General features: G+C 36.5%; 2 protein-coding genes across 14 annotated transcripts in view; one reads left to right on the top strand and one right to left on the bottom strand.

The window, feature by feature from the left end:
• The window catches only part of Ttll5 (Tubulin tyrosine ligase-like 5), a 228,495-nt gene that overhangs the window by 42,432 nt on the left and 160,189 nt on the right, over positions 1-25,874 (top strand). The gene's annotated exons all lie outside the window — the stretch shown is intronic.
• Positions 1-25,874, bottom strand: part of LOC139821965 (uncharacterized) — a 105,200-nt gene that overhangs the window by 6,185 nt on the left and 73,141 nt on the right. The window lies entirely within an intron of this gene.

The raw sequence follows: 25,874 nt of genomic DNA on the forward strand, positions 1-25,874 counted from the left end.
GACTATACGAGAGTCTTGTGCGGTGGCTCTAAGCGAGCGGGGTGCGACAGAGAAGCGCTGAACGTACTATTCTATGCAATAGTCTGTGCAATACTCCGTGCGATAGAGAAAGACAACTCTATCGCTCGAAATCTTTTTTGGAGTAACTACACATTCATATACAGGGTGTCTGAGACCACCCCTTTTTTTTTCAAAAACTGAGCATTTTAGAGAAAAACGTTTAAGATAAAAATTGTATGGTTTTGAGGGGAACATAAGATGGTGTCATTGATTTGACCTTGGGTGGCAATGGTGGCATCGTTAAGGTTAGGTCAAGGACATCTTCAGTTTCTTAAATGGAATCTCCTATTTTTTATTGCATATTCTTATAGCTTATATCGAGAGCTTTTCAAAACACTATAATTAAGTATTTTTTCATTAAGTACTTTTCGAGTTATAAGGCTTGAAAGTTACAATATTGTGACATAATATTTTGTTAAGTATTTATAATTCAAATTTCTTACTTTTTATTTTTGCAAACAATACGAATCAATTAATGTAAAGAAAACACAATTTTCTGAAAGAAAAACTTGTTGTGTAGGAACGTAACGTGGCACAGTAGATAGCGCACTAATCTACAAAGATGAAGAACAATTTTAATGCCATTTACAATGAGTGTAATTCTTGTACCGTTGTTAAGAACAATGTCTAAAACTGTTGGCGGGTGATAATTAGAGTTTGTTTCTATATAACGCGGTTTTATTCAGTATAGAATTACAACGATTATGGTTACACGTGGTCAACCGTGCGACGCCAGAAAGAGAACTGAACTGAACTATGAGTATCAGAAAATAGAATAGATAGGCGTCGGTAATGTCGCGACAGTTAGTTCGAGTGGAGCCACTTCGTATCTCCAACACCTCCCCTCGAAGTCGTAGGCTCGAGCTAGGTTACTCGCACAACTCAATCATCCCCAAACCATCCTGGCACTGAATGTGTTTAGGTCCGGTTAATTTCTTGGTTAATATGTCTGCCGGCATATCATTGGTAGACATATACTGAAGCTCAATCGCGCCCGATGCACAATGATCTCGAATAAAATGGTGGCGCAAGTCAATGTGTTTGGTTCTTGAATGATGCACGCCAGTGCTGTATACCAAACGCTGTGCTCCCTGGTTGTCGTTGAATAGTATGGTCCCGTCGCATGGCCTTGCTGTGTCGCGTAATAAGCCTTGAAGATAAATCGCCTCTTTGGTGGCCTCCGACATGGCCATATACTCGGCCTCTACACTCGATAGCGCTACAGTTCGTTGCTTTCGAGCTTCCCAACATATTGCTGCTCCTGCTAGGATAAATGCGTATCCAGAATATGATCGCCTGTCAACTGTGTTGGCACCCCAGTCTGCGTCAACTACTCCGTACAATGGTATATCTGATTTTTGGTACATCAGACCCTCGGTGCCCCTCAGGTATCTGAGGATTCTTTTGGCTGCCAGCCAGTGCTCAGTTGAATAGTTCGTATTAAATTGATTCAAGAAATTGACTGCGTACGCGATATCTGGTCTCGTAGATACCGCAAGATACATCAATGCTCCAATGAGACGTTGGAAAGGATATTTCCTCATTATCTTCTCATTAGCTCGTGACGGTTTTGTCAGTTGTACATTTGTATCAACTGGAGTCCTCGCTGGTTTGCAATCTTGCATGCCAAACCGCTCCAAGATAGCTTCAGTGTATTGGCGCTGTGTTAAGACAACACTATAGTCATTCTCGTCTTGTTGGAACTCGATTCCCAGGCAATGATTCACTGGCCCCAAGTCTTTCATCTCAAATGACTCCGCCAAATTCCGCTTCACCTCCTTCATCCAGCTCGGATCGTTGGTTGCGATCACAATATCGTCGACATAAATCGCAATTATCATCACGCAATTTTTCCTCCGCGATGTAAACATACATGGGTCTTGGTCCGTTGGTCGCATACCCATTTGCTTCAGTTTTGACACAAGACGACGATACCATTGCAACCCTGATTGTCGCAATCCATAAAGTGCTTTCTTCAATAAGCACACACTATCTTGATGTGCGTTCAATGCATGCAGCCAACGTTTTGCAGTTCTTATAATATCTTCTTTTTGAGTTATTTCCGCATTTGAACCTACATGTTTTCCAGCGATGATCTTCGTCAATACCTCGTGCAACTGCTCAGGTACCTCCATGTACACGTCCTCTTCCAGTTCACCATTGAGATAGGCGGTTACCACATCCATTTGATGGATTTGCAACCCCAATTCTGCCGACAATGCCGCCAATAGTCTGATTGAAGTCGATCTTGCCACGGGGGAATAAGTTTCATGGAAATCCTCCCCTGCACGTTGTGAGCAACCCTTTGCTACGAGACGTACTTTCTTCTTTGTGACTAGTCCACTATCTTTGGTACAGAAAACAAATCTACTACCAATCACTTTTCGCTTTTGCGGTCTTGGTACAATTTCCCAAGTGTTGTTACGTATCTGCGCAAGGTATTCATCTTCCATGACTGTTCTCCAGTCTTCGACGTCGTCGCTTTGCTCCGCTTCTTGCCACGTTGCAGGATCGTGTGTTATTGTTAAGTTACATTCCATAAACGCGCCATCATTGTCTGGAGTCTCACCAGGTAGACCCTCATCATCCGAAACCTCACTATCCTCACCATCGTTTCCGTCATTGTTGTTAGCGTCCAGATGATATAGTTTTCTCGGCCTTCCAACCGATCCGGTACGCAATATCATCGGCCTTCCCCTTCCACGTTTCGGTGGTTGAAGCCTCGTTGGTAAAGGAGTAGAGCCTTCCGTTGCCCTTCGTTTAGGTGCTCTAACGATGACATCTCGAGGTACTTCTGTATGATGCCTTTCCTTGATGACAACTTGAGGTCCTTCGGCGTGATGCTCCTCTGCCTCGTCCTCAATCAACTCGTCTTTCCGTTCGTGTCCTCTAGTTTCGATTGGGTCGGGTTTCTCGTCCTCAAGAAACTCTTGGTATTCACGATCAAAATCTGACTCGTTCAAAAATTTCACGTCGCGACTCACGATTACTTTACGCGATTTCGGTAGCCACACGCGATATGCTTTCGATTCATTTGAATATCCTATGAAAATACCCTCCTCTGATCTCGAATCAAATTTTCCTTTTTGGGGATTTTTGTCCAACACGAACACTTTCGAACCAAAGATTTGAAAATATATCACCGTAGGTGTTTTCTCTTTCCATAATTTATATGGTACCTGTCCATCCAGCGATTTTGTCACGCACCGATTTCTCACATAGCACGCCGTATTTACCGCCTCTGCCCAAAACACTGGAGAAACATCCGCTTGACGCATCATGCACCTGGCCATTTCGACCAGCGTCCGATTCTTTCTCTCCGCCACGCCGTTTTGTTGGGGGGTATGCGGTGTCGATAATCGCCTCGCGATTTGCTCCAAGAATTGGTCAAATTCCTTGTTGCAGTATTCTTTTCCATTGTCCGACTGTAATGCTTTTATTTTTCTCCCTGTTAAAGTTTCTGCTGCGGCCTTGTACTTTTTAAACGCACTCAAAACATCGCTTTTGTTTTTCACAAAGATAACCTCGCACCAACGCGACCTATCATCGATAAATGTCACAAAGTATTTTGCGCCAGAATGTGACGCAGTTCTCATCGGTCCACACACATCTGAATGTACTATTTCTAATAAGTTTTTCGTACGACCGCCTTCACTTTTCGGAAATGGAGCTCGAGTTTGTTTCTCGCGAATACACACTTCACATGTTGACATTGTTTGATCGATCTTAAGTTTCAAACCATGCACAACTCCGCTTTTCGCCATGTTTTTTAAGTCTCGCTCGTTTAAATGTCCCAACTTGTAATGCCACTCGTCGATCTCACTCTCAGTATGATTCACGGACATCACCACATTCTCTCCTTTTCTCGCCGCATCGTTTTCATTTATCGGGTTTTTGCCCCTTCGCACATAATACTCCGATTCTATCTGCTCGAAAAATTATTTCTCCGTGCTCACCGGTCACGGTCGCGCCTTTTTCACGAAAATGTACTTCATATCCGCGATCCGTTATTTTTGACACCGATAACACGTTTGTACGTAAATCCGACACGTAATATACTTTTTCAAAGTTTACATTTGTCTCCTGTTTACCATTACTCACGGCCATTCGCACGTTTCCCGCGCCCGTTATATTCGTTGACTCACTGTTCGCCAAATTCAATGTCTTATACACACTTTCGATTTTCTCGAACTTTGTCTTTTCAGTACACATGTGTGCAGTGCACCCACTGTCCAAGCACCATTCTACACCATTTACGCTCTCGCGATTAAATAATACCGTCTCAACTGTGTTCAGCATCGCCGTGTTCCCGCGCGCTTGTTCCGAACTCACCGATTCATTGTCATTGTCTTCCACCTGTCGTGCACTCACTTGTAAATTCGCAGGATATTTTGCCAGACACTTTTTGGCAATATGACCGGTTTTAACACAACGGAAACATTTAAGTTTTCTTTGACCCGCACTTGCTTGGCTTTCGGTTTTATTATTCCTCGAATCTTCACGACTGTCATGTGGCACACGCGTGTTTTGACGAAACTTTGACCTTCTCGCGTACATAACATTCTGCTCTGTATTGTTGTCGCTCGCTTTTCGCGATTCGTATTCTTCAAGTATTTTCACTCGCAATATCTCGGGATCTGGCAACTCATCTCGCGTCTCAATAGCGCAACGAAAATTTCCAAACGATTCTGGCAAACTGTATAACAATAAGATTGTTAGCACTTCCTCGTTGACTATCAAACCGATCTCTTTTAATCTTGCCACTGCCTCGAAAAATTCCGTTAGGTGGGTTCGTACATTGCCCCCCTCTTTCAATCGTGACAAAATGATTTTCTTCAAGAGTATCGCTTTTCGCGCCGGTCCCTTCGACTGGAATGTTGACTCGATTTTGAGCCATACTTCTCTTGACGTTTCTAGACCACGGATCACGTTCAGCTCCGACGTACTCATCGACAACACGATATCGGCTTTTGCTTTTGCATCTTTATTTGTCCATTCCATCGCATCTGTCCCAGACTACGGCTTCACTTTTGTCCCGTTCACGTAGGCCCATACGTCGTTTTTCACCAGTATAGCCTCCATCTGCATTTTCCACGTATCATAATTTTCGGCAGTTAACGGCTCGATTCTCATAATCGCCGACATTTTAACACCACTTTTACTGTCTTTTATTGTTTCAGTTTTTATCTCGCGATTTCTCTATTTTCGCGTATTGGTTCTCACACGCTAACGGTTTTCCCGTATACGCGGCGCACGGTACACCTTAACCACGTTTTCGCCGAGCTCTTCACTCGCGACTTTTAATCGAACACTCGCGTTTCACGCACCCTGGGCCCATAACCTGTTGGCGGGTGATAATTAGAGTTTGTTTCTATATAACGCGGTTTTATTCAGTATAGAATTACAACGATTATGGTTACACGTGGTCAACCGTGCGACGCCAGAAAGAGAACTGAACTGAACTCTGAGTATCAGAAAATAGAATAGATAGGCGTCGGTAATGTCGCGACAGTTAGTTCGAGTGGAGCCACTTCGTATCTCCAACAAAAACCGTGAGAGGCAAGGGGACTCACGCAAATCAAGCACCCCGAATCGTGAGAAGCTAAGAAAATAATGAATATGCAATAAGCAGTTACACAACAAGTTTTTCTTTAAGAAAATTGTGTATTCTTTACATTAATTGATTCGTATTGTTTGCAAAAATAAAAAGTAAGGAATTTAAATTATAAATACTTAACAAAATATTATGTCACACTGTTACTTTCAAGCCTTATAACTCGAAAAGTACTTAATGAAAAAATACTTAATTATAGTGTTTTGGAAAGCTCTCAACATAAGCTATAAGAATATGCAATAAAAAATAGGGGGTTTTATTTAAGAAACTGAAGGTGTCCTTGACCTGACCTTAACGATGCCACTATTGCCACCCAAGGTCAAATCAATGACACCATCTTATGTTCCCCTCAAAACCATACAATTTTTGTCTAAAACGTTTTTCTCTAAAATGCTCATTTTTTGAAAAAAAAGGGGTGAACGGGGTGGTCTCAGACACTCTGTATATGAATGTGTAGTTACTCCAAAAAAGATTTCGAGCGATAGAGTTGTCTTTCTCTATCGCACGGAGTATTGCACGGACTATTGCATAGAATAGTACGTTCAGCGCTTCTCCTGTCGCACCCCGCTCGCTTACTCAAATATTCGGACTTTAAACCGCGGCAACCACAAGTCTTGATCGATTTTGCTTAGGCAATTTAATACAACTGTGTTCGCAATAAAATTATCTTTATTTTAATATATAGTTCAATTAAAGAATAAAAATGAGTGTAAATTGGTAATGTTCTGTGTCGTCGTAAATTTTTTACGATTTACGTCGTGGTTTTATATGTTGTTTATTTCACTATTCAAATACAAGTTTACATGTCCGTATACGTTTAGATGCACTGTAATACGCTTGTGATTTCGCGGCACCGCGTCTAATGCACGCACTCGTGATAACGTCTCGACGTCGTTTCGGGATCGCGATAACGCCTCGAGGTTATACTCGGATCGCGACAACGCCTCAGAAACGACTCGGATCACGACTGCTCTTCGAATGATTTACGAAATGTGTTCGATTGTGGACTATGTCCTTCGACCGTCTCTGACTAACTGACTCGTTTTCCGCGGTATCCGCACCCTCCGCTCCTGCGTTGTTGAAAATTTAAATTTTCTCGATTGGTGGATCTTAGATCCGCCCACTTATTCGCTCGTCCCGACCAATCAAGCTATTCGTCAACCGCTATGACTTGTTTTGACGTGAAAGAGACGGAGATAGCGGAAGCCGCGGACCGAGCTCACAAGCGCCGAAAACGTCTGATGTTATGCCGCCTTATTTTTATATTAATATTGTGCATGTGTGCACATAAGTGTAATATTACAATCGGATGTTCGCATATTCGTATATTCGCGTAGTCGTGCACGACCGCAACAGGTAATACCAACTCACCTGTTTATACCTGGCAACCCGGTAATAGGGAGCAGTAAAAGATAGGCAACCTAACTTTTCCTTTCTACTTATGCTTTGTACTTTCGATTGGTACTGAATTTTTTGAGAATATAAATGAGTGTAGAAATAAAAAAAATTAATTAAATTATTTTTAATTAAGGTTAGCCTTGAGCTGATTTAATTAGGCAACCCATCAGCGATTTGTTTGTTTATTCATTATGTTTGATAAAAAATACCTTTTATTAGGAAAACAGATGGGTGAAGGTCGATTTTAGTCGGGATCTTGTACTAATACTATATTGTGTATTATAACTCAGAATTATTTTATGATCTATCTACAAGTGTTTAATCCTTTCATGCTCAGTGGGATACACACACACACACATCTACGCACACGCCACGCACACGCACGCACACGCACGCACGCACGCACGCACGCACGCACGCACGCACGCACACACACACACACACACACACACACACACATACACACGCACACACCCCCTTGGCTAATGCCGGCGGTGCTGTAACTTTCGAATTCCATAACTCAAAAAATATTTGATAAAAAATGTTTTGTTATAGTGTTTTGAAAAGCTCTCGAGATAAGCTCCATGAATATGCAATAAAAAATGGGGGTTTTCATTTAAAAAGTTCAAGATAATTTTTACGGGACCTTGACTCTCAAGGTCATACTGACATTGCTGTGTAATGCGTTACTTAAAACCCTACAACTTTTAAAAACATTTTTTTCTACAAACAGTATTTTTGGAGATAAACTTCTGTAACGTTTTATTTTGTCCACCCTGTATTATATACATATTTAATTCCAAATTGAATTAAAAAACTGTCTTTTTTTTTAATTTGCATAACTCAGCGAATAATTATCGCATCGAGCTCGGTAAAGAAGGATTTTCAAGATAACGCTCAATACTTTCAGGTGCATTTTGTCCCACTGTGGGCTGCCTGATTCACTCCGTGCACCGTCCCAAACTTGGACCTTTGATCATCAATTTTGCATTTTCTCACTTTGTCATCCGCTATTTTGAAAAAAATGGCTAAGCATTATTGTCATTCAAATATTCTTAAAGTAGACATTTTAAGCTTTATTTTACATTTTTAAAAATATTTTTATTTTTATTATTTACCAGGTTATGATCATTTGAAATTTGGTAAATTATTCCTACATTTTTAGTGTACCGCTTTTTTTGAGACTGAGTATATATATATATATATATATATATATATATATATATATATTTCGCCTTTAGCACTTCGCGTTGTACCACACCTGAGCGCGCCAACTTTAGGCGGTCTGATTCGCTAACTATAAATGCTTATAATTAAAAAACTATTTTAGTCTCGATAGTTAGCAAATCAGACCGTCTAAAGTTGGCGCGCTCAGGTGTGGTGCAACGCGAAGTGCTAAAGGCGAAAGCTAAACGTCGCCCCTCTTGTTAATATGTCGATATACAGATTACATATGCGAAGATAAGATTGTTTTCATTGATATTTGTGCAAACGCATTGTGCAGCAATAATATTTTATTTTTCTTAATATTGGAAATGCACATTTTTTATTTTTACGTGATACATAAAGCGCAAGCTATCAGATGACATTTCTTTCATAAATCTGCTATCAATTTCATATCCTACAGACAAAATTGTAGTTATCAAACAGTAGATACGTAGTTAGCAAATAATATGATCTTACAATTATTTAACAAAATTAACAGCTACTGTTGCTAATATGAAAATAAATCTAATTCAAATGCCTACACTTTAAATGTTTGATTAAAATAATTCGGAGGAACTAGAAACAATTAATAAAATAAAAAATAATAAATAAATTAATTATTAATTAATTGTTACAATTATTATTATTATTAATTTTAGAGTAGCTAATTTATACAATTTATAAAATCAATTATGTACATACATTATAATAAGTGTTCAAATTGTGCACCATTCATATCAATGCACAATCTTGCGCGTCGCAATAAACTTCGATGCGCATTGCGTATCATTTCGGGAGATATGCTCGCAACTGCTTCGACAATGCGATTGTGTAATTCTTCCCGATTGCGCACTGACTCCCGATAAATATAATTTTTTAAATATCCCCAGAGAAAGAAATCAAGTGGAGTTAAATCAAGTGATCTCGCTGGCCAGTGTTGTGGTCCACCGCGTCCTATCCATCTGTTTGTATTAAGATAATGTGACAGAGAAACATTTAAAAAGTTAACAGTGAAAATGATTGGTGATCAATTAAATTAAATTTGAATCACCAAATTGTTTGTCATTAGTAGTCCAAACGCGATTTATTTTCACAATTTCACCGCCATCTAAAAATACCTTGTGCCCGGGATAGAACTTGATCTCTGTAAGTCTATTTCAACTTTTTAAGGAGGGTGGTTACTCAAATCAATTTGATAAGAATTAGTTCAAATTTATAGAGGATTCGTTTATGGGAATCGGTCGTCTATGGGAATCTGTCGTCCATGCCAAAGTTGAAGACAATTGGCTGCATGGTTGTCGAGTAATTAATTACTGAAAGTTATACTCTTGTCTCTCTCTTATACACGGGCGACACAGCAAAAATGTTATCTAACCTGTAATGTAACTCTCGAAAGGATATTAAAAATGATAAGAATTTCATGAAAATAGGTGCAAATAATTCTTTATAGAAGAACTTTCTCGAAGACTGAAATGATTTGTCTTTATAGTTATCAAGAAATTGTAGAAATAAAACGGGACCACATTTATTATTTCCACATTTTAACGTGGATAATAACGTATTTGGGTTTTAATTGTACAAACAACTCTTTTTAAACCTTAAGAAACAGCAATTGAATGCATTTCACATATTTATTTGCTAAAATTATTTCACGTGACGAAAATCTAACCTATATGCTTTTTTCTTGCCACATTGATTGCCCCGCAGCGGGATATCAATTAACCAACCTCCTTAAATGTTTCCATCGCATTATCTTGGAGTTTGACACAGAATGTAGTCGCATAACGCTGCTCGATTTTCTTATGTTCCATTTTTGTCACGCGTGACTCAAATATACAGTTATACAAATGATTGTAGAATCATGCACATATGTATTAATGTTATTAAATTGAAATTTTAACTGAATAAGGTAGAGTATGAATGTAGTTCTTGATCTATTGCAGTCTCGTTTTTACAGTGTTAATTACTAGTTGTTGAGAAAAAAATTCAGTCTCATTACTCTTTAAGGTAGTTAGTCCGTAAATCAATTCATAAGAAAAATTTGAAAATTTTACTATATCTTAATAAATGTGATATCTACACGTCTGTACAAATTAAAAGTAATTGACCGTCACGAACGCGAGATAATCACTATTAAAAATTGCATTTTTTCATGTATGCATGCACAAAGCACATGAAAATCTCGTATTTTGAATTTTAATAATTAGAACGAATCTTAAGAAAGTGATGAAAAACGGATATATAATATAAAAGGACACTTTAGGAATACTAGTAAAGAAACCAAAATTATTGACTGTTTAGATTTAGAAATACATACAATAATAAATAACTTCGATTTCCGCGATTATTTGACGTAAATTAAGAAGCGACTGGAGGAGAAAAATGAAAGAATAGTCTTTTGTTTTGTGTGCGAGGGACAGAACTACCTGAAAGTGTTCAGCCTGTAACCGCAATTAGCCAGATGTTTTCAGTGTTTTCACGTCGATTTGGAATATAAAATTTTAGATTGTATTGTCACGAACTAACTGCCTTAAACAGACCACGTATATAAATATATGTATATAAATTATATATGTATTATATATGTAGATAAATATAAGGTCAAAAAATAAACAAGACAGTTCAAAATAACATTAAATCAGTAAAAATACAATTTTGTATTTTAATCGATAACTACAATATGCGAATACATAGACGCAATGTGACGCAATTCATTCCAAATGTGTATAACTTCATGTGTTAAGCATACGAATACAAAATGAATATCGATTGATACGAAAAATATGCGATTAATTACATAATTTATTTAATGTCGTTCAATATTTGCAAGTCACACATGACATGTGGCTGATGTTTTATTTATCGGATAAAAGGCTGAATAAATGCTCTCTCTCGCGAAAGAAAGATGAAAGTATTACGAGCTATCAGGGCAGGACTTTTGGGCCACTAAATGAGTGCACATACCTTTTATCTTATGCTCAATAGTCTTTATTAAGAAGGTCTGTTGCTACGTACAGGAGCCTGAGAGCGTTGTCGAAAAAGGAACAGAAGGTGTGTGCAGTTAAGAGAGGAAAAGTATGTGCGCGATCGGTCACGTCGAGATCGATAATCGAAATCGATAATCGTTGTACATATATTCATTGTACATGTATTTATATATTCGAATAATCTCAACACCCCCCCTCAACGATTACATTGTGTCGTCTTCATTTGTCCACCAGTTGGCATCCTTCTCGATGTCTTCTCAGTTTAATTGGTTGCAGAGGCTTTGTAAGCATGTCTGCGATCATTTCTTCGGTTGGGCAGTAACGTAAGTCTACGATTCCTCTTTTGACTAGATCGCTGACGAAATGGTATTTGGTGTCAATGTGTTTGGTTCGATTTCGAAACTCTTTGCTTTTAACCATCTTCATTGCGCTTTGATTGTCCTCGTAAACCTTCGTTGCTCCGTTTGCCGTTTCGTGGAAGTCCTCTAGAAGTCTTCTTATCCAGATTAGTTCTCGACTAGCTTCTGCCAAGGCAATGTACTCTGCTTCGCAACTTGACCAGGCTGTGCATGACTGCTTTCTACAGGACCACGCGATTGCTGCTCCGTTGTATAGGAACAAGTGTCCGCTATGAGATTTGCGATCTGTTGCATCTTCTGCCCAGTCAGCGTCGGAGTATCCCACGAGTCCGTTCGTACTTCCTCCTAGTTTCAGTCGTAGGTGTTTTGTGCCCTTTAGGTACCGTACGACTCTCTTTGCTTCGGTCCAGTCGGCCTCAGTCGGTTGTTTAACGCGTTGACTTAAGATAGATACGCTGGCTGCGATGTCGGGTCGCGTATGTGTCGCCACATACAGTAGGGCTCCGATGAGTTTCTGATATTTGTCGCTGTTTGCCATAGGCTTCTTGTCTCCTACCATTTTCAAGTATCCTACGTCCAAGGGTGATTTTGATGTTTTCGCTTCCTCGAGTCCAAATCTTTCAACGATTTTTTGGATGTACTGCTCTTGATTGATACTGTAGATGCCCTCTGCATCCTTTCGTGCGTTGATACCAAGATAGTTAGTGAGTTCTCCTAGCCGTGTGAGCTCGAACTCCTGTTCGAGACCATTTGCCGTTTCGTCTATTCCTTGTTTGTTTGAGCCTGCAACAAGAATATCGTCCACATAGATAATTATGTATTGAATTCCTTCTGCTGACTGCTTTGAGTACAGGCACGGGTCTGCTGTACTCTGTTTGAATCCCAGTTTGATGATTGTTTCGTGAAGTGTTTCGTTCCACACTTTCGCAGCTTGCTTCAGCCCATACAAGCCTTTTGTGAGTTTGCATACGAGATGTTCTTTTCCAGCGATGACGTATCCCTCGGGCTGCTTCATGAAGATCGTTTCTTTGAGCTTCCCATTGAGAAAAGCCGTTTTTCCATCAAAATGGTAAACGTGCAGTCCTTTCTTGGCAGCGACTGTGAGTAATAAACGCAGTGTCTCTCCTCTGACCACTGGCGCGAACACCTCATCGTAATCAGTTCCGTATTTCTGGCTGAATCCTTGCGCGACGAGTCGCGCTTTGTATTTCAAAATTCCCGTCTCTGCATTTCGTTTCCGTTTAAAGACCCATTTGCAGCCGACCGCTTTTCGTCCCTGAGATAGTTCAGTTAGTTCCCATGTTTGGTTTTTTTTGAGTGACTGTAGTTCCTCGACCATGGCTTGTATCCACTGTCTACGTTCGGGTCCGCTGAGTGCTTCACTTCGATTCCTTGGTTCCTGATATTCTCCTATCGTGCTCTTCACGGTTCTTGCTGAGTGCTCGAATCTTTCTGGAGGCTGTCCCTTTGTTGCTCTTTCTGATTGTCTCGTGGCTACATTTGGCAGTTCTTTCGTTGATCCTTTGTACTCGTACGTCAAATCTATTGTGTCAACTGAGTCTTCAAATGTAGATTCGCTCAATTCTTCAGGTTCGCTGACCTCATGTTCATCCTCGACTCCTTTGAGGTCCTCGTGTGAGTCTTGTGGTCTATCTTCGAGACTTATTTCGGCCTCTGTTGAGCGTACCATCTTATCTCTCGTGGCTGCTTTTCCTCTTTCGATGGTTGTTTTTTCAGTCTTCCTTTCCTGTTGGATGTCATGCTCAGTGTCCTTTGAGTAGTCTTCGTCGAACTTAACATCACGGCTGATGATAATCTGATTTGTCCTTTTGTCTAACATCCGGTAGGCTTTAGATTCCATCGAGTAGCCCACGAAAGTAAGCAAGATAGCTTTATCTTCGAGTTTCCTTCTTTTTTCTTTTGGTACGTGTGTGTATCCCTTAGAGCCGAAGATTCGCAGACCACCGACGTCCGCCTTTTGCTTATTCCATAATTCATACGGCGTCTTTTTTATTACCCTGCTGGGTAAAATATTCTGCAAGAAGTTTGCCGCGTTGACTGCTTCTGCCCAGTACCTCTTGTCCATACCCGCGTCGATCAGCATGCATCTTGCTGCCTCCATGAGCGTCCGGTTCTTTCTCTCTGCGACTCCATTTTGTTCCGACGTGTAAGGAGCTGTATACTGTCCACGTATTCCCTCTTCGGCGAATAGTCGCTTGATATCCTTATTGACGTATTCACGTCCGTTATCAGACCTTATCACATTCGGAACTTTGCCGAATTTATTCTTCACATATCGTATATACTTTCTAATGTGTTCGACTGCTTCTGACTTGTTCTTCAAAAAATATACTTCCGTATATCGGCTGTAATCGTCGATCATCGTCATGTAGTATCGCTTTCCACTCGGTGTTGCAGTTTGCATGGGGCCGCATAGGTCGGAGTGCACCAGATCTAGTGCGTGCGTCGCTCTGTTTTCCGTGGTCTTTGGAAATGGATTCCTTGTGCACTTGCCTTTCGCACAACATCCGCACACCTCTCGAATCCCGCAGTCTTGTATCTTGATCCCTGACACCAAGTTCTTCTCCTGGAGCAGCTGTACATCGTGTATGTTCCTGTGCCCGAACCTTCGATGCCAGGTGTGTTGACAATTTTCTGTATGCGAGACCTGTTTCGCAGCCATTGCCATGGGCATTGCTTCTAACGCGTACATGTTCGATGAGAGAGCTGCCATTGCCACCACAACGTTATCTTTAACGATCTTGCACTCCTTATCCTTGAATTGCACTGTCAGGCCTCTTTCCGCTAATTTTCTCACCGACAACAAACTTTCAGTCAGGTCCGGTACGAATAAGACATCGTTTAGTCTGACATTTATCTTCCTTTTATTTCCATCCATGCATTTCATGACGCCTGAGCCGATTCCTGCCACTTTAGCCCTTATTCCGTTCGCTAGTGTCACGTCCGGCAGCTTTTTTAACTCCAAAACGTTAAAAAATGTTTTGCTTCTCGTCATATGGCTCGTGGCTCCTGAGTCTATGTACCACGTGTTCCTTTGCCCCTTATCTTGATGAACGCTGAAACATATGAATCCTGATTGTTCCTCTTCTGCGTCAACCTGGTTTGCTTTTTCTCCTTTTTCCTTTTTTGCCTTCCATTTCTTGTATTTTATGCAGTCCTGCTTGAAGTGTCCTTGCTTGTGACAAAAATAGCATGATTTTTCGCCTCCGCTGGTCATGCTACTGCTTTTCTGCGATGCTCTCAACGCTGTACTGTCTTCGCTTGAGTCTGGGACTCCTTTGCGCCTTTTGTATTCGTCAAGCAACTTCCCTTTGACTAAATCGAGTGTGAGCTCTGCTTCGGGTCTACTCTCGAGAGCTGTAATCAGAGTACTGTAAGTTTCTGGAAGACTACTCAGCAACATGGCTACAAAAAGGTGATCTTTTATTTCCTCACCAAGCGCAGTGAGTTTATCAACCAGATCTTGCATAATAGTTATATGCTGTTCCATATTTCCAGTCTCCGCTAACTTTAAATTACAAATTTGTCTCAGCAGATATACTTTACTGGTTAATGTAGATTTTTCATGGTAGTTCTTGAGAGAGTCCCATACCTGTTTCGCTGTTGTTGCCTTACGAATGTGCATAAGCTGTGAATCCTCTACCAGCAAGCCTATTGTGGATCGAGCCTTATCGTCCCTTTTCTTCCATGCCGCGGCCTGCGTAACATCAGTTGGCATAGTCGAGCTAATTTGATCCCACAATTCTTCTCTAATAAGAAGGAGTTCCATTTTGAACTTCCATACTTGGTAGTTTTCGCCGTTTAATTTAGTTATGCTTGACCGTATATGCTCCGTCATGGTTAACCTCAAAGTTGCCCACGTGCCGCACCTTTTATAAACTTTGCTTTAGTTTTCTCGTACTTTACGACCTATCTGGGCCCATAACCTATTACGAGCTATCAGGGCAGGACTTTTGGGCCACTAAATGAGTGCACATACCTTTTATCTTATGCTCAATAGTCTTTATTAAGAAGGTCTGTTGCTACGTACAGGAGCCTGAGAGCGTTGTCGAAAAAGGAACAGAAGGTGTGTGCAGTTAAGAGAGGAAAAGTATGTGCGCGATCGGTCACGTCGAGATCGATAATCGAAATCGATAATCGTTGTACATATATTCATTGTACATGTATTTATATATTCGAATAATCTCAACAGAAAGAAAACGCGATATACCTTAAAACAAGCAAAAATCCCGGATGTCTCCCGAGCAGTGGCTCGCGCAGGCTCGCGTTAAACTGACACAAATGACGCAATATCGCCGCTAACGATTGACGGGCTCCGTTTTTTGCGCAGGCGCGACGTAACAGTGGCAAGCGTATAAGTATTTAAGGGAAGGTGAGACCTTTGAATACGCATGTAAAGATGCGTAAATCACAATTTGCCACAAAATATTTGACAAACGTAAATAAATTTAATTTGTTCTTAATAATAATTTCTACATATATAAGTACGTTTAACTCTTGCACCCACATGAGGTCTTTTTTGACCTTGCGCTAAAGATAGCGATACTTTCTGTTTCGCTGAAAATTAATACTTTCGAGTAGTTATTTTTATAGCAATATTTATACTTTTTGTTACTTTTGATTTCAATAAAAATGGCTATACATTAAAAATTCTTTATTTTATATGTCGAAAATTCCTTTTTTTAATATAAAATAAGTAATTATGAAATTGTAGAGCAAGTGGGCGGCGAGAGTTAAAAGGAAAATACTATATCAGATTGCAAAACATTTATTTATTAAAAAATACAGATTAGTAAAGAAAAGACTGTATTTTCGTTTTGCCACGATTTGGTAAGTTTGTCGCAAAATTGTGCAAATAGCATTTTCTTTTTTAATATTTTTTGGATCAAATTTTGAAAAAAAAGTTTGTGTACTAAATAGTAGAAGAAAAGAAATATCGCCAAAATCGCATTTTTAAATATTTTTTAGTTCAACAAGCGGCAAGATATTTCAAAAGAATTGCTAGAAATCATTCAAAAATCGATTTTTAGGTCACATTCCTATTGGATATCACAGTTTTGATGAGACCTCGCAAAAAATACGTTAAACATCTACGTAAATAAATTAATGAGTTGTGCTGTGTGCAATATTTGTGTAATGTGGATCCAAGTATCTAAAATAGCTAAAGAGCAAATATTTATTAAAAAGCAAAAATTTGAAGTACCTATTTCAAAATTCGTAGATAAATAAAGACATTTTTAAAGGATGATTGCCTTCCCATTTCGAATCAAATAAAGCTGTTTGTATGTTTTGTAGTAAAAAAATTACATATTGTAAAACAAAATTTTATCTTACTATACTTCATTGTTTTAATTTTTCAACTTGCTCATAATTTTTAGAAATAATGTGAAGATTATACACAATTTTGTTATGGCTAAAAATTAAGTACTTTGTTGATTAAAACTTATATATTCACTAAGAAAAAAATTTGTTAATCCCAAAAAATATTTAGTTCGATACGAGCAACTAAACATGTTAATTAGTTAACTAAATATTAGTTGTTTCAACAATTATTGAGTTGTATTAAAAAAGGTATAGTGCATTCATATCAACCTTTAACATTTTTTAATCAAGAATTAATTAATTCAATTAATGTTTAGTCAAACTAACTAAAATGTTTAGTTGCTTGAATTGGACTAAATATTTTTTTAGATTAACAAATTTTTTTTCTCAGTGTTGAAACAATCGTATTTGACACACATGCGTGAAAAAACCAGTTCTATATACCTTTGTGATTGTGAGCTGTTGTAGAAATAGCTAAAGAGCAAATATTTGTAGAAAATTGTAGAAAAGGATAGCTACATAAAAGGGATATCTCTTGGCGGTAAAAATATTTTTATATAAAAATATGTATGTAATATATATAATTAGATGTAAAATATATCTATATGTTTTCTTTCTCTTGTATAATCTCTGTCCGTATATAGAAAAGTAAAATAAAAGTAATAATAATTGAATAATAATTAGAAAAATAATAATTTTTGCATTGTTTTTTAATAAAAAGTAAAATTGTGATTAGATTATAAGGTTATGTGGGGTGATGTGCAACACTTTCACGCGTTGCTCGGAAAATATATCCAAAAATCAAATTCTTGAATATATCATGGCTGTATAATGTAAAGGAAGGAAAATACTACAATTCTGCGTGATTACATTTTCAAAATTTTAAATTTTTTCTAAAAATTTTTCGAGTTTTTAAAAAAACGTCTGTTTTAGCATTTTCAAATTTTCTTGGGGTGATGTGCAACACAGGTAAAATTAAGGTAAAAAATGCATGAATATCGACATCAATCGACTTAAATGTTAAATTTGGGCTTCTTAAATACAAATTAATCGAAATCTGGTGAACAAAAAATTTCACTGTATTGTAATCGACCTCTGATAAATGGAAATTTCACAAAAAAAAATCATTTTTTATTTGATTTCTTATTTATTTATCGCTTAAAAATTAATATAATGAAAGGAAAAACGCAACCGGATGATCGCCTTTCAGCAATTTTATTGCTGCCCAAATTAGCTCGCAATTGACCGGAACAGCGATACCCTTATTTTTATACTTTTGTGGCATAATGACTAAACACATTGAAAAATGCATTAAAACACTTCATATACACATGTTCCATCATAAAATAGCGATAAACTAGCGAAAAATGAGTGTTGCACATCACCCCAAACACGCTATTTTGCGCGGACTGGCGTGACACCAACACAACATAAGAAAATCACAAAATCACTGTGGATTATCAAAAGTACTTAAAAAACTAACAATATAAAAATATTTACCTATAAGATGACCTAAAACCAATTAACGAAATCACTATGAATGTGAAAAGCGAAAATTACATTGAGCTCGAGAAATTTAACTCGCTTTTCGTACAGCAAACCAGGGTGCGTGCCATCTCGCGAGTTATTTATCTAAAACAAGGTACTATTGACACAAATAGATGGCAGTATGCGGTTCTGTCAAATGTCGACATGCAGACCAGGAATCGGAAACGTTGCATATCACCCCATGTTGCACATCATCCCACACAACCCTACAATATTTTATATATAACCACATTTTATATGTAATCACATTTTATATACGATTATTACATATTTACATATGTAATACATATTTATATATGATTATAAGTACATGGGAAATTTTTCTCATTTCCTCAAATTTTATCTTTTTTAAGATACAAATACAATGCAAAAATTGTCCTTTTAATTTTTTTATTCTTATTATTTTTCTTGTGTATATATACGAATAGAGGTTATATACAAGAGAAAGAAAATGTATATAAATATATTTTATGTATAATTATGTATGTGAAAAATTGTTTCCCATACATAAAGCTTCTAATGAAAAGATAAATGGAACGGATACAACTTTTGTTGACGAAGTATCCGCATTATGCATTATGCTGGATCTGCCAATGCCACTTTTTCGTTCAAGTTGTCTGATATGTCTGAATCTAACATGTGGATTTAGATTTACTACTACCGCAATTTTTATTTCACTTGTTTTGCACTTTAAATTTTGCAGGCTTTTTATTTTCTACATTCCCAGTTTCACTTTTGAATCATACGTACACAGAACACAACAGATAATCACGATCTCTTTTGTACTGCAGGAAATCTCTTTTTGTACTGCGTTAAACGCTGTTGACTTTTACCGTAAATGAAAATCATATTAATCATATTAATTTTTTCTTTAAGTAAAGCATGGTGAAATAGTCGACAAACTAATAAAATAGCGGACAGACTAGTTTCCATTAATTACACATGTTTATTGTGTCTATACAGAATATTACGATTGATGTTTATTATCTATTACAGATATTTAGAATTATTGAAACCTCAGAAACTGTGTTGAAAGAATATTACACTTAGTAATTAACCGTTTTCAGCAATGTATTACCACTTAAAGCCATCATTTTGAACAGTTATACTAATAAGAAAAATTAGCATTCTGTATTTATAAGAAAAATTTAGCATTTTAATATATTTTTTATTTAATTATAATTTAATTTTAAAGTTCAAAGTTATTTCATAGAACAATGTTATTATACGTAATTGAATATATTATCAGCTACAATATACAAGAGAAAAAAATTATGTACTACTACATAAAAAAATAATGATGACCTTAAAAATTTGGAAGAAATGACTTTTGGAATGAAAATTTTGTTTACATCATTATATTCGCTCTTTGAAGCCATTCAAATTATGTCTGAAATATTGTTTTATATTGTCAAAAGTAAAGACATAATTAAATGTCTTATTTCTGATGGAACATCCTGTACATATGATGGCAATTAGAAAGTTGAAAAAACTAAAGAGCTAGGTACTAATTTTGTAATGAATGGACGGAATGAAATGAATTAAGCACAATATTGTAGAAAATTTCTGTCACTTTTATTAACATTTAATGCAAAAAATGTAATTTATTTTTATTTTTATTACTTATTAATTTAATTTTATTAAAAATTTAAATAAACTTCATTAATTAATGAAAATAAATGTATACTATGCACGAATGTCACTTACGTATAGTTGTTGTTATATTTATAAGGTTCCTCCTAATATTTTGCCACGTGCGTAGCAACGTGAACGTTAAGTTACTCCTTCTTGTCGAATCGCACGGATGCATTCTGATTCGCGTATCTATATTAAGAATATTCTGGAGAGTTTGTTAAAATACTACAAAGTTGATGAAAATTTAATATCATATTTTGTATTCTGTTTCAAAGTTTAAGGCCAAAATTCGGATCAATTAACAATTTAGATAAAAGTTATTAATTTTTGAATATCCGAGTTTTACAGAGAAAAAGTGTAAACATTAAAAAATGCTACCAATATAATGATATTTTACTGCACACAAGTAGATATCATAGACAAACAAAAATATAGCAACAAAACGAAAAATAATTTTTTGTAAAATTTTTTTTGAAAAAAAAGTAACTTATTTTCAGTCACTAAATCTACGTTCTTTACATTCTGTTAGATTTGCCGTAACTATTTATGTACATTTTTTTGCCTTTTGATCCCTGGAGAATTAATATCGGTGTTTTTAATATTTCCTGCATACTTTTGGTTGGGACAGTGCTTCCCAGAACATCCTTAATTAATTTCTCATTAATTATTGAGAAATTTACAAAACGGTAAAAGACTTTTCAATTCAGTTTTACCCGCTCTACCTGCTCACGAGCAGTGGTGGTTCGCGTATTACATGACACTTTGTATACACACACGCACACGCACACGCGCGCACACGCGCACGCGCACACACACACGCACGCGCACGCACGCACGCACGCGCACACACACACACATTGTATAGTTATATTTATTTATCACACATCTAAATATCTTCACTGTAATGTAGTAATTATGAATTAATTTAATCATGAATATTGAAGAACATAAGTGATTCAAGAGATGAGTCTTTCTTTTCTTCTAACAGCGACATTAAATTAAGTCAATTAAGCAAGTCAAATATAAGCATCGTGGTACAAAAAGAATTAAAGAGAATTAAAAAATAAAAGAGTTAATGTTTAAAAAAAGGATTAATAATAAAAATAAAATAAACACTAAATATGATACTCGCAAAAACTTGTATTTTTATTTATTATTTATGTATAATTTTTTTTAAGTATATATTAAGTGGATTTAAAATTATTTTTACAACGAAAATTTATTACTAGATCCCTGGTGAGATTAGATAAATGTATGGATTTGTAAACGCAATATGAATATCGCAATATTTTAATTGACAATATTGAGTCGGAGAATTCCTCCTTGATTCTACATGTACTCGAAAGTATTCCATGTGGCCTTCTTGCTGCTGGCTCGTTATCCTTCATCAGCGATGCAATATGTTATGTGGTATAAATGCGCGCGGTCGTATCAATGACTTCTTCCTACGGTCTAACCATTCTATTAGAATTTCAAATTATCAGTTTTACCATTTTAGTGCCTATCGCTTGCTCTGAGACAAACCAGGATACACTTATCTTACTAACATAACCGAGATACTCTTTCGAAAGGATAAACTGTAAAAGAAATGATTATCGAAAGATACGATTGCGTCTCGCGCCAAGTGTTCACCCACTTGTCTATTTATAGGATTACAGACATTATGATCTAAAGTATCTCTGTGCACAGAGTTTTTTTAGCAAAAAACATTTTAAAGATTTTACAGTTTTTATTAAAAGGAAAATTTGATGCACATAATCAAACGGAAAATCAAAATAAAAGGTGTTTATTAAATTTAAATCCCTGGTATAAATTTAATGTAGTTTTTGATTGGTTATATTGACTTTTTTTTTAGTAACTGAACAGACAACTGTGTTTAGGAACCCAATCAAGATGTAACGCTTTTCACGCAATTACTACACAGAAAAGATAAAATCTGAATTCAGTTAGGGGAGACCGGAGAAAACTCGACACGATTTTTTTAAAGGCAATTTTCAACAATTAAAATTTGCAAGCAAATTTAATGGTACACATTTAAAGAATGTTCCTTCAGGTACAAAATTGCTTAAGGAAATTTTACTGTATGTTACTTAGTTTTGTTCCCAGGAAAGGAAAAGTGACGCGAAGACAAATTTTTAAATTGAAAAATGCCGAGGCACAAACTCGACACTTGCCTGATCGACACAATTTGATCTGAAACTTATTTTTTATTGTCTGAAACTAAGCATACATTGTTTATCGTATATTTAAAAAGTACAAAAATTTGAAATTAAATAAAACAATCATTGGAAATAATGAAAACAAAAATTGTTGAATTATTTTCATCTAAACTCATGTCTGAAAAACAATTTATCCAAGTAAATTTGCGATTAAACGTGCGCACACATAGCTTCATGACAAACATCGTTTGTTATTGAGGGCCGATAAAACGGCGTGGTGTCGACTTTGCCCCGAACATCGTTTTTCAATTTTATTACTCCAAAAATATAAAAATTTTGAAAACATGCAAAAACTATTATCGGATTCGTATAAAGCATCGAATTTCCCATCCAAAATCATTTACCGGTAGATTCGCAAGAGTAAAGCTCGATGAAAGAGTAGAAATTTTCGAGAGATTAGAAAAATTACTTTTCCTAACGCGAGCGTGAAATGGGCCGCTTTTTGCGCTTGTTTTGAGTGAGCAAAACGATCCATTTCTTCACTAGTTGAAAAATGGAGCCATTTCTCAACTAGTGGAGAAATGAAATTGTAAAACAAGCGCGAAAAGCGGCCTGTTTCACGCTCTTGTTAGGAAAAATAGTATGAACAACTCGTGGGAAGAGTGGTCGAGCCCAAATGAGTGTGATGGTCGCACTCGCTTCGCTCGTGCGACTACTTTTTCCACTAGTTGTACAATATAAAGGGTGTTTCATTTTAATCGCATCGCCCCAGGCAAATACCTCGAAAAATATGAAAAATACGGAAAAACGTTTCAGACAAAAGTTGTTTGGTTCGAAGAGAGACATAAGATGGTGTCATTGGTTTGACCTTGAGTGAACGTGCCAAGGTCATATGGAGTTCAACTTTGTTTTTTTTAATGGAACTCCCTATTTTTCATTGCATATTCTCGTAGCTTACCTAAAGAGCTTTTTAAAACCCTATATTTGAGTATTTTTTCATGAAGTACTTTTTGAGTTACAAGGTTCGCATTTGGGCAAAAGCACGAGAAACAGAAAGAGAAAGAGATATAAGAGAGAAAAAGAAAGCGATATGAATGTATATTGCAAATGCGAACCAATAAAAAGTTGCTGCTCTGTACGTGTCGCGACTCTTATTGAGAGACTCTAATACGTACTAAAAGAAGTCGAAAGCTCCAGTACTAACTTGTGTGGAAATGACTATTTTCTTAAATATTCAAGTTTTTATTATTTTGGTATAGATTTTGGATTTTTTGATTGCATGTGCACAATATTGACCCTCTCTTCGTGTGGAAAGTTGAAAATCCATGTAAACGACTATAAATAACCTATCTAAACGACTAATATATATGTGGAAATAGTATATGTACGGACAAAAGAAAGTCATTTAAAGTAGTGAATCATTAATATAGTGAACAGTCTTTTGTAAAAACAAAGAATAGTTAGCATAGAAAAGGATAAAAATGAAGATAAGGGGAGACACCTCTAATAATCTTGACCTTGGCATATATTGTCAAGAACATGACCCTGAATAACTTTTCTTTATAACTTAATCGTCAGTCATTGTTTATTTAAAAATTATGAACAAAAAAGTTTGAGAAATATACAAGTTTGTGTCAGTACTAAAGGAAGTAATTTGCTGATATATGTGTATGGACAGTACCCCTTCCTCAGTCCTATTACTCGTGTCCGACCGTGGTGACTTCTCATATACATGTGTTGCGCACGTAGATTATACACATTGTATATGGGATCTACAGTTTAACGCCGATTCCGAACGGCTATATATTTTTTTTAGAGAAGTATTTATAGCAAGAATACTCTCGGTGGTTTGTCATTGCTTTCCAAGAGGAGAACGAGCAAATATAATTTTTCTAGCTCTACCAGGACTAGATCGAACCCGAGACTTCGGCTCAATAGACCAGTGCGCTGTCTACTAGACCACGCTCGTCCTCAGACATGGACAGTACATATGTATATCAGCAAATTACTTCCCTTAGTACTGACACAAATTGTTATATTTCTCAGTTATATAAATATAATAGTAAAGGCTCATAAGATTAGAAATCAAGCAAGTAAAGATGGAGCGTGGAGCCGTAACAAGGTGTTGGTGTTCATATATTCTATACTTCCGTAAAGAATTAACGAATTGTAATGTACATACTGTACATATACATATACTCCAACTTAATAGATTGCTCGCCGCAAATTTGTCGGACTTGAAACACAGCTATCTTGGAACATTAAAAACCCTTCCCTACCCGGAATTAAACCTACACGATTTAATTGTTTAAAAAACGTAAAGAATTTATTGCGAAAAATATTACCTCAGCCAAGATATGTACAGTATGTACATTACAATTCGTTAATTCTTTACGGAAGTATAGAATATATGAACACCAATACCTTGTTACGGCTCCACGCTCCATCTTTCTTTGATTGATTTCTCAGTTATATTTGTTCATAACTTTTTAATAAATAACGAGCGACGTCTAAAATGTTCTGAAGGTTACTCCAGGAGAGTGCTCTCTACAATATATGTGAAGCAGAAGGTCATATACGGGGGGAGGGGGGAGGATCGTAAAGGTAAATATTTACCTAACGTTTAACAGAATTATAGATTTATATTTAAAAAATACATTATCTCAGAATTTTAATTATGAATGAGAGTTAATCCGATTTTGAGTTTTATGACTTTAGTCGCAATTTTGTGCGTCACTTTGCAGATTATCGATAAAACAGATATTATAGATAAAACAAAATATAGAATATTCTTTGACATTTTCATATAGGAACATAATGACCAAGGACGCGATGGAATAAGATCTGTTGCCATGAACTAAAAAAATACGTGACAGAAAGGCGATCGGTTATGGCTGTCGCTAATGCGGCTAATGGCAATGGCAAGATCCGAGCGATTCTGATTTTCTTCTTCCGTATTATTTTGTTCTAAACAAACCAATCAATTTTTCGCTTCCTTCCGGTTGATCGCCGCCACTTCTCTCCTAAAAAGTAGGGAAAACTTGGCGGTTTATTTAAAAACGTAACTTCCATAAACTTTACATGATAATTGCGTAACTTACAGCGGGAACTAGTTTTCTTGAGGTAACTTTATGATATTCAGGAATACAAGTATTTATACCTACTTAAATCTTATTATATATATATATATATATATATATATATATATATATATATATATGTGTGCAAAATATCAAACTAGTGTTTTAATAAAAAAAAATTTATATAAAAACATGTATAAATATATATAAAATTATGTACATAAAATATGTCCATATATGTTTTTCTTTCTCTTATATATTTTCTGTTCGTATATATACACGAAAAATAATAGATGAGAAAAAGAATTAGAAAATAATTGAAAGGATGATTTTCACACATTGTGTATTTTTTTATAAAAAGTAAAGTTTGAGGAAATGAGAAAAAATTGCTCATATCTATAATCATAGATATATAAATGTAATAATTGTATATAAAATATGATTATATATGTATAGAATTCAGTATAATGTTATCGTAATTTTAC

The sequence above is a fragment of the Temnothorax longispinosus genome, chromosome 11 (assembly GCF_030848805.1).
Source record: "Temnothorax longispinosus isolate EJ_2023e chromosome 11, Tlon_JGU_v1, whole genome shotgun sequence".
Lineage (NCBI taxonomy): Eukaryota > Metazoa > Arthropoda > Insecta > Hymenoptera > Formicidae > Temnothorax > Temnothorax longispinosus.